The sequence below is a fragment of the Echinops telfairi genome, unplaced genomic scaffold, assembly GCF_000313985.2.
Source record: "Echinops telfairi isolate 266 unplaced genomic scaffold, ASM31398v2 ScPeMD7_7457;HRSCAF=8495, whole genome shotgun sequence".
NCBI classification, from domain to species: domain Eukaryota; kingdom Metazoa; phylum Chordata; class Mammalia; order Afrosoricida; family Tenrecidae; genus Echinops; species Echinops telfairi.
In genome coordinates this window covers 9005641-9017667 of record NW_022111357.1, presented here as the reverse complement: position 1 = coordinate 9017667, position 12027 = coordinate 9005641, and the positions used below count along the sequence as shown (strand labels likewise).

Genomic DNA, 12027 nt, shown 5'->3' with positions numbered 1-12027 from the left:
TTGCATGTTTCGTGAGTCTGAAGAGGACTTTATAGATTGGTATCGGGCATATGGGCTAATATCGGACTTATGGACTTGGTCTGGAGTGGGCTGGCATGTTTTCTCAATGTTCAATTGCTCTTGTATATAAATCTCTTATACACATATGTGTGTCCATGGATTTGTTTCTCTAGTCTACCCAGACTAACATAATAACCCTGAAGTATTAAAACTACAGGCTTGCTTCAAGTAAAAATTTGATGTGACAATTCTTATAAATCAGTTGGTGAGGCAGCTGTGCATCCACATGAGAACACCAGGTTTTCTTAAGCCACGATTAGAGAAGGAAAACAGCCCCACCAGTTTAAATGGTCCCAGGAAATGGAAGGCTAACACAAAATTAGCACCGCATCCAATTAAGGTGCAGATGAGCGAGGCTGCAAAAGTGGGCAGAGACCAGATCTCAAAGAACCAAAGCAAGTAGATTCTGTCCTCAATTAGGATGATGAGAGAAAATGACATCACGTGTTCCTAATCTAATCCTCATAGGCACATGTTTACCCACCTACATCCTTGAACCACATTAGCTGTCCTACTTGTAAAATTACCTCATTCTTAGCAAAGGAAAACTTTGCTACCCATGAAGAACTGGTCTACTTTCTTGTGATATAATTAATGTGTTGTTCCTTTTCCTGGGCTCCAAGCAAGCTCTGAATCAAACCTTACATGAGTCACAGCAAATATATGAATTTATTTATAACTTCTCCCTTTCTTTGCCCTGATTGTCTATTTTTATTTCTCATACATTAATTGAAATGTATGTACCCTCAGTGTGGCTATTTATGTACAGGTAAATTCAATCAACAGCAATAAAAATTTTCTATAAAAATTAGTGCTTACATTTCTATTGATGCCCAGGTGTTTGAGTACAACAGGAAAAAAACCCACCAGAATTAATATTCTCTCAAGGGTAATATTTCAGGATTCTTGAAGGAAAATGTAATGAAATTCAGGCTTTTTGAACCCAGTAAAATATTGTATTACATTGTTTACCGCTGTATGCTGATAGTCATTCTAGCACTGACATAAATATTCTATTAGCCAACTCTAAGTTTACCTTTATTCTGTGAAAGACTGTCATTTATATTTTGCTGATGACAAAACTCAATGGCACACAACAGGTTACAGAAGCATTTGATGTTGCCTCTCCATTTTATGGACTCACTTGGCTTATCCTATAGTTTGCAACCATCACAGTTATTCAATGGAAAAGAAAAATAAGAGCAAGCACAAAACAGTAAACTATGAAAACAAGATGTATGTGTTAGTCTGGGTAGACTAGAGAAACAAGTTCATAGACACTCACATTATATAACAAAGAGCTTTATATACAAGAGCAATTGAATTTAGAAAATGTCCCAGCCCAGTCCAGATCAAGTCCACAAATTCAATATTAGCTCCTATGTCCAATACCAATCTATAAAGTCCTCTTCAGACTCACAAAATACATGCAATGATGCTGAATGCAGGAGGATCACAGGCCAGTTGGTGGGAAGTCCTGTGGATTCAGTGGTGTTGTAAGCATCTCAGCACTGGCAGGGGTCTCTACGTGGCTTCTCCGGCTCCAGAGGTCTGGTTGCATCAGGGCAGGTCCATGTGGCTTCTTCAGCTCCCAGGGCATAGCGCAATGTGTCTTGTCAGTAGAGTGTCTCTCAGGGAGTGAGCAGAGAGAGAGAAGTGTCTCCCGCCTCCAAGAAGGAAATTCAGGAGTTACCAGAATTCTCAGGAAAAGGCCATGCCTACAGAGGCCTCATTGTTTATATCTTGATTGACAGGCCAGACTCCACTCCTTCCCTCGTAATCCTCTCAAATTGACACCAGATTATGTAACTACTATAATGTACAAGTCAGTTGGGATACAAAATGTAAATAAATATATTGTTTGTTTGTATTTAATTACTTGTTTCATTACTGTAGCAGTTACGTAGTCTCAGGTCAACTTGCGAAGGAGTGGAATCTAGCCAATCAGGTTGCAGATTGAGGACCTCATTTGGAGGCTGAAAAGAGATAAATAGGTCACTGGAGGCCAGATACACTCTCTCTCCGCTTAGACTCCCTGCAAGACATGCCTGTTGACAAGCCACATGGAGCTAAGCTAATAGAGCCAGAGCCCTGGGGCTAGAGGAGCCACATGGAGACCCATGCCAACAATGAGATGCTTCCAGTACCACTGGATCCAGAAGACTTCCCACCACTGGCCTGTGATCTTCCTGCATTCAGCATCATTTCATGGCTGCGTGAGTCTGAAGGGGAATTTATGGACTGGTATCGACATATGGGTAATATCAGACTTACGGACTTGATCTCGACTGGGCTGGGATGTTTTCTTAGTGTACAATTGCTCTTTGATATAAAGTTCTGTCTTACACACATGACTAACACCATTATAGACTGACCAAAACCCACTGCCACCAAATTAGTTCCTGATCACATCAACCCAAAAGGACAAAGCAAATCTGCTTCGCAGGGTTTCTGAGGCTATGGACTTTATAAAAGCAGACTGCCCCATCTTTCTCCCGCATAGCAGTTGGTAGGTCCAAGCTATTGGCCTTTTGGTTAATAAGCTGAGCATATTAACCACTGTACCACCAGGGCATCTGTCAAATTACTAAGAGAATATAAAAGTTGTTTTCAGTGTTTCAAAATTATTAATCAGCCTTATTTTTAAAATGTCATGAGGCAGCACACTGCAAGCGAACAGGGGCTTTGGTGTCACACAGACTTTGATTCCTTCAGCAAGTATCTAAGCACATAACCTCAGCTGCAGGCAGTGTGATAAATCCTGGTCTTCCAGTGGTGAAACAGGCATAAGCCCTTCAGAAAAATTCTATGTTGTGGGTAAAGTAGACAACAAAATAGGCTATTTCTCATCAAAGGCCAAGCCACTTAACTTCCCTGAACCACGTTCTTTTATTTATAAACTCGATATACCACATCTAGCTCTTGGAATTGTACTGAGTATCAAGTAACACTTATGGGGCCCAGGATATATAATTGGGGTTCAATTAATTATAGCTATCATAGTTAGTCTTTCATAAATGTGGTATTTTTAAAAGGAGGCTGGTCAGCCATTTGACCTATAAAGTGAGAACAAGGTTCAATTTCAAATTCCTCAGAATAATCACCTGGGAGGGCAACTTAAGGCAACACAGCTATGTCAAATTTGAAATTAGAAGGTCTCCAAGCTATACACACAAGGTCAATGTGCCTTCTATGAAAGCATAACATAAAAGGAACATATTCTCAAAGAAAAACAAAGACATCCAACCCTCTTTGCCCCAAAGATTTCATGTGCAGCTGGTTTGGGATTTTTTTTACCTTTTATTGGAAATTGGGTGCAGGTTTACAGAGTAGAGCATCCGTTTTACATTCAAAAACTCACACACACTTTGCTTCATCTCATTCATTCAACGCAACAACACTCATCCCATCTCCTCACTGGGTTTTCCACCTTCACTCCTCCTCTCCTACCCAACAGAATTTTGCTACACAAGTCTGTTATTTGATTCACCCTAAATACCAAATTCTCTTTTTCATGATTTGACATATTTTAAGTAGGAGATAATCTACACTAACTTGAGAAAGCCAAAGAAGCGTACCTGATGAAAGAGAACTGAAAATTGGGACGTGTACTATTCACATCAAAACTCTTCTTGCTTGCCCGCTAATCAGTGTTTCACCAAGTCAGGGGATGTCTGCAAACAGTGACTGCACATCTTAAGCGTAGATTTTCCATCATTCTGCAAAGTCGCGAGCTGAGAGAGATTTGCAGACTAAAAACCAGAAGGGACCAAAGAAAAATGAAACCCCATTAACCATAAGGAAATAAAATTAATTTCTATGGCCTTGGATAACAACTGCAAGCTTATTTCTGAATACTCAAGGTGGAATTATCTGCCTCCAGTGAAGAGATAGTCTCTGTAATCACAAAACAAACTCCCATCCCTCTCAAACATACTGGAAACATGAAACCATAGACAGCAAAAGATTTTAGAGAGAGAAGCAGCAATTCAAGAACGAAAAGCTCTTTGAAGTCACGTCTAAACTATGAAAAGACCTGCTATCCTAATCCCATTGCCACCACGATCCTGTCATCTTGTCACACCGTGTATTGCTGTGACACTGGAACCCATGTCGATGGCATGTGAAATACAAGCAGGGTCCCCCAAAGCAAACAGGTTTCAGGAGCGCAGACAGTGAAGAAGGATTTCTCTCTGTCAACTTGTGAGGAATTCGCCACTAAAAACCTTACAAATAGCAGGGAAACATTGTCAGGTATGGAAAATCTCCTGAATAGCGACAGGACATTGTCAGAGAATACCTGAAGATAAGCTCCTTGGGTCAAAAGCACTCAAACGATGACTGAGGAGGAGCTCCCGTCTCAAAGCAGCCTCTCAGCCTCCCTGCCATCGAGTCTCTTCCAGCTCACAGACTCGAACCATCGTGGGGATGAAGTAGGACCGTCAAGACCTTCCTTTGCTGATGTGGCACAATGCAACGTAAGAAACAACTGTGAGCATCTATCAATAATTGGGTTATAGAATGTGCGAAGTATGAATCTAGGAAAATTGGAAGTCATCAAAAATGAAATAGAAAGCATAAAGATGGATATTCTAGGTATTAGTGAACTGAAGTGGACTGGTATTGGCCATTCTGAATGCTTTTTACTAAGCTGGGTATGACAAATTGATGAGGAATGGCATCCCATTTATCATCAAACTGGACATTTCAAGATCGACCTTGAAGTACAATGCTGTCTGTGATGAGATAATGTTTATCAACATACAAGGGATTCCAGTAAAATTACTCAGGTTTAAGCACCAACCACTAAAGCTAGTGATGACATTGAAGAAATTCACCAATTTCAGTCTTCAGTCTGGAAATAATCCAACATGCAAATAAGCTATACTGATAATTACTGGAAATTGGATGCAAAAATTGGAAACAAAAAGGAAGGATCAGTAGTTGGAAAAAAAGGTCTTGTTGATAGAAACCTAGAGATCACAATAGAATTTTGTTAAGACCAAGAACTTCTTCACCACACATACCTTTTCCAGTAACAGGAAAGCAACTACATGTACAGATTTCTCCAAATGGGATACACAGACGTCAAATTAACTACATCTGTGGGAAGAGAGAATAAAGCAGCTCAATATCAGGAGCTAAAACCAGACCAGGGGCTGACTCTGCAACAGACCATCAACCGCTCAGATGTAAGTTCAGGTTGAAGCTGGAGAAAATTAAAACAAGCCTACAGGAGCCAAAATACAACCTTGATCCTCTCCCACCTGGATTTCGAGAGCATCTCAAGAGCAGATTGGTCACATTGACACTAATGGCCAAAGACCTGGCGAGCTGTGGGAGGACCTCGAGAACACACATGAAGAAAACAGAAGCTCATGAAAAAGACAGGAGAGATCAAAGCGGATGTCAGAAGAGACTCTGAAACTTGCTCGTAGTCATAGAACAGCTAAGGTAAATGGAAAGAATAATGTAAAAGAGTGAAACAGAACATTTCAAACGGTTGTCAAGAAAACAAAGTATTAAAATGAAATGTGCACAGACCTACAGTTAGAAAACCAAAAAGGAAGAACCCGCTTTAAGCATATGTTAAACTGAACGAGCTCAAGAAAAAAGTTAAGTCTCGAGTTGCAATACTAAAAGCTTCTATGGGTAAAATATTGAATGATGGAGGTGGTGATGGGATCAGGTATCAGGCATCTAAGACCCAGAACAAAACCATACCCAAGATGCATGGGGAGTGGGGGGCAGAGGGTATGGAGTGGAGACCCAATGCCCATCTGTAGACAATTGGACATCTCCTCACAGAGGGGTCACAGGGAAGAGATGAGCCAGTAGTCAGGGTATAGTATAGCACCGATGAAACACACAACTTTCCTCTAGTTCTTTGGTGCTTCCTTCACCCCACTATCATGATCTCAATTTTACCTTACAAATTGGATTATACCAGAGCATGCACACTGCTACAGATAAGAGCCCACAACACAGAGAATCCAGGATAGATAAACCCCTCAGGGCCAACAAGGAGAGTAGAGATACCAGGAGTATTAGGGGAGGGTTGGGGGAGAAAGAGGGATTTGATCACAAGGATCAATCTAGAACCCCTTCCCAGGGGGATGAATAACAGAAGAGTGAGGGGCGGCGGAGGATGATGTAAGATATGTTAAAAATAATCCACAACTTATCAAGGGTTCATGAGGAAGGGCCGGTGGGGGAGGGAGGGGGAAGAAATGGGGAGCTGATATCAGGGGCTCAGTGGGAAGAGAATGCTTTGAAAATGATGATGGCGTCATATGTGCAAATGTGTTTGACACACTGGAGGAATGTATGGATTGTGATGAGATGTAAGCGCCCCCAATAAAGTATCTAAAAAATATATTGAATGATGCAAGTAGCAGCAAAAGAAGATAGAAAGAATACAGCGCCACTGTACCAAAAAGAACTATTCAACATTAAATTATTTCAAGAGGTAGCATATGCAAAAGAACCAAAAACCAATGATACTGAAGTAAGAAATCCAAGCTCCACTGAAAGCATTAGCCAAAAACAAGGATCCAGGAATCGATGGGGTACCAATTGAAATGTTTCAACAAGCTCATAAAGCACTGGAAGCACTCATCGATCTATGCCAGGAAACTTGGAAGACACCTGGCCAGCTGACTGGAAGAGACCCATATTTGTGCCCATTTCAAAGAAAGGTGACCCAACAGAATGCTCAAATTATAGAACAGTATCGTTGATTGCACATGCCAGTAACATTTTGTCGCAATGGTCGCAGCAGTACATTGACAGGGAGTGCCAGAAATTCAGTCCCGATGCAGAAGACCTCGGCTTACAGCAGAGAAGACTTGAAGGAGGTTGACTTGTGTTTTATTGAGTACACAAAGGCATTTAAGTAGATGGCCTTAACAAACTATGACTAGCCTTGAGAAACTCTGGAAACTCCAAAACACTACATTGTGCTCATGCGGAACATTCATATGGACCACGAGGCAGAGGGAGGGTGGAGAGAGGGTGGGGTGGAAAGGGGGAACCGATTACAAGGATCTACATATAACCTCCTCCCTGGGGGACAGACAACAGAAAAGGGGGTGAAGGGAGACCGGACAGTGCAAGATATGACAAAATAATAATTTATAAATTATCTAGGGTTCATAAGGGAGGAGGGAGCGGGGAGGGAGGGGAAAAGATGGGGAGCTGATGCCAAGGGTTTAAGTGGAGAGCAAATGTTTTGAGGATGAGGGCAATGAATGTACAAATGTGCTTTACACAATTGATGTATGTATGGATTGTGATGAGTTGTATGAGCCCCTAATAAAATGATTTATAAAAAAAAAAAGAGGCAGAGTGATAGGTTTATTGTGCCAACTAGACCAATAGGAACATGTGGGCAGAGTTAAATCAGGTGCAACTTGATTGGAGGACAACCAACAGAATAAATAAAGACAGGCAACATCCCATCTCCTTCTTGCTCCCTGATGATCAGACCGGCATGCTGCTGCTTTAGCTGGTTTTCTGCCTCAACCTGTGTGCTACACTACCTGTGGGTCAGGCCAGAGCTTGAGGCTCCTTCGAGACCTGCTTCACCGCGCTTCTGGTGCATACATTGCTTGAGCTTGAGGCTGGTGGATCCTGTCGCTGTGCTTGAGGTCCAGATCCATCAGGGCCTGCCTCCCTAAGCTCCCAAGCTACCGACTGTTGCTGACCCACCTTGCTGTCTGCTGCCTGTTGGCAGACTCTGCCTGCCTCGACTGAGGGAAGACCCCGATATCTGCCTCCTTGACCTTGGAGCTGGCAGCCCACTTGAGTGGAAGGACTTCCAGTATTGTAACTGTTCCATGAAAGTGAGTTGAACGGAGCCCTCTGTACTGTTGTGAAGGCTAATTAGCTGTTATATTCCTTCTTGCTGTCTAAACCTATCCATGAAGAGAGCGGGACATCGGCCTCTGGGCAGTTTTGGTCGTGTGATGTGCAATGAGAGCATGAATGCACGATGGGTGATATTGAGAAGGGCAAGATTTTTGTTCAGAAGTGTGCCCAGTGCCACACAGTGGAAAGGGGGGGCAAACACAAGACTGGCAAATCTACATGGCTTGTTTGGGAGGAAGACTGGCCAAGCCCCTGGATTCACATACACGGATGCCAGTGAGAGCCAAGGTATCACGGGGAGAGGACACTGGTGGAGTATTTGGAGAATCCCAAGACATACATCCCCGGAACAAGAGTGATCTTTGCTGGCATGAAGAAGAAGGGAGAAAGGGCAGACTTGATAGCTTATCTCAAGAAAGCTACTGATGAGTAAGTTGGCCACTGCCTTACTTATCATAAAATAGGAGTGGCTTGGGCCTCTTTTTTTTAATATGTGCCATATTTAAATTGATCTCATACACCAGAAATCCGATCACGAATGACCGATAAGAATATTTTGTTTAGACAGCCTTAAATTAAAGATTGGCTGTGGGTAAGTGACTGATCGAACTTTTAAATTTTTCATAGAAACTTCCGTTCCAGCAAGTGTTCTCACTGCTTTCCCTAAGGTGGACTTGGACTTTGGAGGCCAGGCTAGATGGTACGGTCAAATTTTTCACAAAGATGGTGAATGGCATCTTATACCCTATAGATTGATTTTATATTTAGACGTATATATCTGATTATATGGATATATTTGAATACCGGGAAGTCTCCACACTGCCTCATGGAGCAGAACAGAGGAAGGTGCACCTGTTTCAGTTCATGTCCGTGAGCCTGTTGAACCGCAGGAGTGGAAGATAAAGGTAGCCATGGCTGCTTTGTCTTTTTTGCTCTTAGGTGTGCTGATCTAATTAAAATTTTCTGTCTAAAATACTGTCTTTTAATTAGCAAAATGCTATTTGTGTATATGATGGCAAAGTATTTAGCACTTCACATTTTACAGAGATTCAAGGTCAGATACTTTTAAAAGTCAGCATGATAAGATAGCACGTTGAACTTTGCGTTTAAATTCTTAAGTTACTCATACATCTTTCAATCAGCTATTCAAAAACAGAACTGTTAAACTACTGGTGCTTTTAGCAACTCCTTAGGAAGAATAAGGTAGAGGCGATATCTTACTGGTACAAATTTGTAAATTAACTGATCATAGGCTTAAGATAATTAAAAATAACAGATTATGGAGGGAAAAAAACCCTATCCGTGTATATATAAATAATCATGTTTCCTGGCTTTGTTTCTCTAGAGCAGCGGTTCTCAACCTTCCTCGTGCCAGACCCTTTCATACAGTTCCTCATGTGGTGGGGACCCCCAACCATAACATGATTTTCGTTGCTACGTCGTCACTGTCATTTTGCGACTGTGATGAATCGGGCGACCCCTGGGAAAGGGTCTTCGTCGCGACCCACAGGTTGAGAACCGCTGCTCGAGACTCTGCCTCACAGACAGTTGTTGCAACACAACAAAGGAAAACTTAGGGATTTAAAATCAGGAAGGGTGTGTCGGGGTTTTATTTTTTCACCACCTTTATTCAATCTGTAAGCTGAGCAAATAATCAGAGAAGCTGGGTTCCTTGAAGAATGCGGCATCAGGACTGGAGGAAGGCTTCACAAACCGCAACATGCCGAAGACAGACTTCGCTGGCTGAGAAGCGAGGAGGACTTGGAAGTACTTGCGAATGAAGATCAAGGACTGCAGTCTTCAACGGGGACTACAACTCAATGTGAAAAACTAGAATCCTCACACCTGGACTAGCAGGTATCTTCTGAAGAAAGAGAGACAAGCTTAAAATTGTCAAGGATCTTATCTTGCTTGGATCCACGATCAGTGCTCCTGGAGGCAGCAGTCAGGAGATCCAATGAGGCAGTGCATTGGCTGAATCTGCTACACAAGATCTCTTTAAAGTGGGGCAATGCAAGGATGTTACTTTGAGGACCAAGGTGTACCTGAAGCAAACCAAAGTATTTTCAATCACGTCATGTGCATGTGAACTTTGGACACTGCATAAGACTGAAGAATCGATACATATGAATTATGATGTTGGAAAAGAACACTGAAAGTACCAGCGACTGCCAAAAGAACAATCACATTTGTCTTGGAAGAAGTGCAGTCAGTGCAGGGGCAGTGAATTATTTTAATACGGCTCTTCTATCCAAAGTCTCTAACTCACACCAAATGACCTTTCCCTGCATGGGCCTGCTAAGAAGGTGAGGGAAGATACGGCTAGGATTCACTTGTGAGTCATTGTGAACAGGATTCTCTGCTGTGTATAAAATGAGCCCTCTGAGAAACAGGAGGAAGGATCTTCTTACCAGTAAGAGCCAGGAGTAGAGCGTGTCCTCTGGACACAAGATCCCTGGTCAGTGAAGCTATGGGGTCCAGGTGACAGCTAAAATATCAGCGGTACAGCAGTAGAAACAAGAGCCATAGCATAGAACAGAGGTGGACTTCCCAACCCCCAGAGCAAGTTTAAATGAGTGCTTCTGTATAGGAGGCTGGCTTTTGGAGTTGGATGCCTCTGGCACTTAATTGAGGAAATTGGACTTGCCGATCCACAGAAGTGAAGCTAACTGTTTTTAGGTTGATGTTTACTGGAGTTGGGTTCCCCTGGGTACTTAATTCAGGGTGCTGGGTTTGCTAACCCAGGGACCCTGAGCTGAATGCCTTTGGGTTAAGGCTTACAGAAGTAGTATGTCTCTCTGTACATTCTTCATTTATGTGCAGAAATGAAACTGTCATGTCCTGGTAAACAACTATCCTGACCATTTCTCACTGGCACTACAGCTTGTTAACTTCCTTGATAAAACCTTTAATCATGAATTTTTTTCTGTGAATTTCTGTGCAGCCATTGCAATGTTGCAATGGATTAGAAACTAGAGAGATAAATTAAAACAAAACAAAACGACTGTCATCAAGTCAATGTGGACTCATCGTAACCTCATATGGCAGGGTAGAACTGCCCTAGTGCGTTTCCAAGACTGTAACTCTTTTACAAGAGAGAAAGCCCTATCTTTCTTCCAGAGTGGCTGGTGTTTCAAACTGCTGACCTTGCAGGTGCATAACCTTACACCACCAAGGTGCCATCAGAGAAAAATCATAGAGCATTGATTAAGGCAGTGCACCTAGAATGCTCCTTAGAAGGATGGTGAGACTTCATCTCACATACTTTAGGCATATTATCATGAGAGACCTGGCCGTGGAAAATGACATCAGGCTTGGTAAAGTAGAGGAGCAGGAAAATGGAGGAAGACCCTCAACGAGACGGATTGACACCGTGGCTGCAATGCTGGCTCATGTAAACATGACACGCAGGGCAGGGCCGAGTCTGGTTCAGTGGTTCAAAGGGTCACTAGCGTCGGACCCAACTGGAGGACACCTAGCACCAACACCAACACCAACACCAACACCAACATGCTAATTATATTTGATCGTTTTCAGCTGTAGATTCCATACAAATCGAATATTAAAAGACTTCAACGTGATGCACGTATGGACCTCATAAAATAAAAACTACTTGAAAATTAATCGTGGCTTCATAGTCCAAGTCATCATGAATGACACTGCTTCAGTGCGGTCCCATGCCCCTAGGGATGAAACTAAACTTGCTTCGTTGCCTGCATTACGGAATGGCTTGTCGACCCCTGAGAAACACACCATCTCCCTTATAACGCTCTGAAGTTTATGTTAGTCGCGCCTTGCCACAACTTTATTGTTCTTTTTATATGCCTCTGGGAGAGTCTTGCCCGAAACAGAAACATCGTACCCTGGAAAGAAGCAACAGTCAGTCAAGTCTAACTGCACGGTCTGCTTTATCTGTAAGAATACCACTGCCCGGGGGCTGGTCCCAGCCCCAAATACTAAGTGGATGCCTGCCCATCCCCTGAGAAGAATGTATCTCAAAGGATGGAACTGAATCTACAGCTTCGGGAGAAGGATATATCTGACCAGAGCACACAGGAACAGATGACGGGGGAGGAGGAGAGACTGGAGCACATCCTG

At 42.6% G+C, this 12027-nt stretch overlaps 1 pseudogene; it reads left to right on the top strand.

Moving 5' to 3' along the window:
- Nucleotides 1–8053: 8053 nt before the first annotated feature.
- LOC101654812 lies at nucleotides 8054–8362 on the top strand (annotated as a pseudogene).
- The last annotated feature ends 3665 nt before the right edge of the window (nucleotides 8363–12027 follow it).